Source organism: Diachasmimorpha longicaudata, unplaced genomic scaffold, assembly GCF_034640455.1.
Source record: "Diachasmimorpha longicaudata isolate KC_UGA_2023 unplaced genomic scaffold, iyDiaLong2 ctg00000067.1, whole genome shotgun sequence".
Lineage (NCBI taxonomy): Eukaryota > Metazoa > Arthropoda > Insecta > Hymenoptera > Braconidae > Diachasmimorpha > Diachasmimorpha longicaudata.
In genome coordinates this window covers 888,469-891,974 of record NW_026973898.1, presented here as the reverse complement: position 1 = coordinate 891,974, position 3,506 = coordinate 888,469, and positions in this window count along the sequence as shown.

Below are 3,506 nucleotides of genomic sequence, written 5' to 3'. Positions count from 1 at the left end.
AGAGACGGAGAGAGGCTGAGAGAGACAGAGAGAGACAGAGAGAGACAGAGGGAGACAGAGAGAACGGAGAGCGGCAGAAAGCTAATGATCAAGACAGACAGAGAGGGACGGAGAGAGACAGAGAGAGGCAGCGAGAGACGGAGAGAGGCGGAGAGAGACAGAGAGAGGCAGAGGGAGACAGAGAGTGGCAAGGAGAGAGTGAGAGGGACAGAAAGAGACAGAGAGAGACAGAGAGAGATGGAGAGAGACAGAGAGAGACAGAGAGAGACAGAGAGAAGTAGCGAGAAACCGCGAGAGATAGACAGAGACGGAGACAGACAGAGAGAGAGAGAGACAGAGAGAGATGGAGAGAGACAGAGAGAGACAGAGAGAGACGGAGAGAGGCGGAGAGAGACAGAGAGAGACATAGAGAGACAGACAGAGACAGAGAGAGGCAAGGAGAGACAGAGAAGGACAGAAAGAGATAGAGCGAGACAGAGAGAAGTAGAGAGAAACAGCGAGAGATAGAGAGAGACAGAGAGGGACAGAGAGAGGCAGATAGAGAGAGACGGAGAGAGGGAGAGAGAGACAGAGGGAGACCGAGAGAGATAGAGAGAGACGGAGAGAGACAGAGAGAGACAGAGGGAGACAGAGAGAGGCAAGGAGAGACAGAGAGGGACAGAAAGAGAGAGAGAGAGAGACAGAGAGAAATAGAGAGAAACAGCGAGAGATAGAGGGTGACAGAGAGTGACAGAGAGACACCGAGAAAGACAGAGAAAGTCAGAGAAGGCCAGAGAGAGGCAGAGAGAGGTGGAGAGAGAGACAGAATGAGACAGAGAGAAACGGAGAGCGGAAGAAAGTGATAGAGAAACAAAGAGAGCCAGAGAGAACGGAGAGCGGCAGAAAGCTAATGATCAAGACAGACAGAGAGAGACGGAGAGAGACAGAGAGAGGCGGAGAAAGACAGAGAGAGACAGAGACAGAGAGAGAGAGACAGAGAGTGACAGAGAGAGACAGAGAAACAAAGAGAGCCAGAGAGAACGGAGACCGGCAGAAAGCTAATGATCAAGACAGTCAGAGAGAGACGGAGAGAGACAGAGAGAGACAGAGAGAGACGGAGAGAGGCGGAGAGAGACAGAGAGAGAGAAAGAGAGAGAGAAAGAGAGAGAGAAAGAGAGAGAGAAAGAGAGAGAGAAAGAGAGAGAGAAAGAGAGAGAGAGAGGCAGAGAGAGACAGAGAGAGGCGGGGAGAAACAGAGAGAGACAGAGAGAGACAGAGAGAGGCAAGGAGAGACAGAGAGGGACAGAAAGAGAGAGAGAGAGACAGAGAGAAGTGGAGAGAAACAGCGAGAGATAGAGAGAGACAGATAGAGGGACAGAGAGAAGCAGATAGAGAGAGACGGAGAGCGGCAGAAAGCTAATGATCAAGACAGACAGAGAGAGACGGAGAAAGACAGAGAGAGACAGAGAGAGACGGAGAGAGGCGGAGAGAGACAGAGAGAGACAGAGGGAGACGGAGAGAGACAGAGGGTGGCCGATAGAGGCAGATAGAGGCAGAAAGAGGCAGAGAGAGAGAAAAAGAGAGAGAAAGAGAGAGAGAGAGGCAGGGAGAGACAGAGAGAGACAGAGAGAGACAGAGAGAGGCAAGGAGAGACAGAGAGGGACAGAAAGAGAGAGAGAGAGACAGAGAGAAGTACAGAGAAACAGCGAGAGATAGAGAGAAGTAGAGAGAAACAGGGAGAGATAGAGAGAGACAGAGAGGGACAGAGAGAGGCAGATAGAGAGAGACGGCGAGAGGGAGAGAGAGACAGAGAGAGACAGAGAGAGACAGAGGGAGACAGAGAGAGACAGATAGAGACAGAGAGAGACAGAGAGAGACAGAGAGTTAGAGAGAGGCAGGGACAGACAGAGAGAGACAGAGAGAGGCAAGGAGAGACAGAGAGGGACAGAGACGGAGAGAGACAGAAAGAGACAGAGACGGAGAGAGACAGAGAGAGACGGAGAGAGCCAGAGAGAGACAGAGAGAGACGGAGAGAGGAAGAAAGTGATAGAGAAACAAAGAGAGCCAGAGAGAACGGAGAGCGGCAGAAAGCTAATGATCAAGACAGACAGAGAGAGACGGAGAGAGACAGAGAGAGACGGAGAGAGACAGAGAGAGACAGAGAGGGACAGAGAGAAGTAGCGAGAGACAGAGAGAGGCAGATAGAGACAGAACGAGGCAGAGAGAGAGAAAGAGAGAGAGAAAGAGAGACAGAGAGAGGCAGGGAGAGACAGAGAGAGACAGAGAGAGACGGAGAGAGACGGAGAGAGACAGAGAGAGACAGAGAGAGACAGAGGGAGACAGAGAGAACGGAGAGCGGCAGAAAGCTAATGATCAAGACAGACAGAGAGGGACGGAGAGAGACAGAGAGAGGCAGCGAGAGACGGAGAGAGGCGGAGAGAGACAGAGAGAGACAGAGGGAGACAGAGAGTGGCAAGGAGAGAGTGAGAGGGACAGAAAGAGACAGAGAGAGACAGAGAGAGATGGAGAGAGACAGAGAGAGACAGAGAGAGACAGAGAGAAGTAGCGAGAAACCGCGAGAGATAGACAGAGACGGAGACAGACAGAGAGAGAGAGAGACAGAGAGAGATGGAGAGAGACAGAGAGAGACAGAGAGAGACGGAGAGAGGCGGAGAGAGACAGAGAGAGACAGAGAGAGACAGACAGAGACAGAGATAGGCAAGGAGAGACAGAGAAGGACAGAAAGAGATAGAGCGAGACAGAGAGAAGTAGGGAGAAACAGCGAGAGATAGAGAGAGACAGAGAGGGACAGAGAGAGGCAGATAGAGAGAGACGGAGAGAGGGAGAGAGAGACAGAGGGAGACCGAGAGAGATAGAGAGAGACGGAGAGAGACAGAGAGAGACAGAGGGAGACAGAGAGAGGCAAGGAGAGACAGAGAGGGACAGAAAGAGAGAGAGAGAGAGACAGAGAGAAATAGAGAGAAACAGCGAGAGATAGAGGGTGACAGAGAGTGACAGAGAGACACCGAGAAAGACAGAGAAAGTCAGAGAAGGCCAGAGAGAGGCAGAGAGAGGTGGAGAGAGAGACAGAATGAGACAGAGAGAAACGGAGAGCGGAAGAAAGTGATAGAGAAACAAAGAGAGCCAGAGAGAACGGAGAGCGGCAGAAAGCTAATGATCAAGACAGACAGAGAGAGACGGAGAGAGACAGAGAGAGGCGGATAGAGACAGAGAGAGACAGAGACAGAGAGAGAGAGACAGAGAGTGACAGAGAGAGACAGAGAAACAAAGAGAGCCAGAGAGAACGGAGACCGGCAGAAAGCTAATGATCAAGACAGACAGAGAGAGACGGAGAGAGACAGAGAGAGACAGAGAGAGACGGAGAGAGGCGGAGAGAGACAGAGAGAGAGAAAGAGAGAGAGAAAGAGAGAGAGAAAGAGAGAGAGAAAGAGAGAGAGAAAGAGAGAGAGAGAGACAGAGAGAGACAGAGAGAGGCAAGGAGAGACAGAGAGGGACAGAAAGAGAGA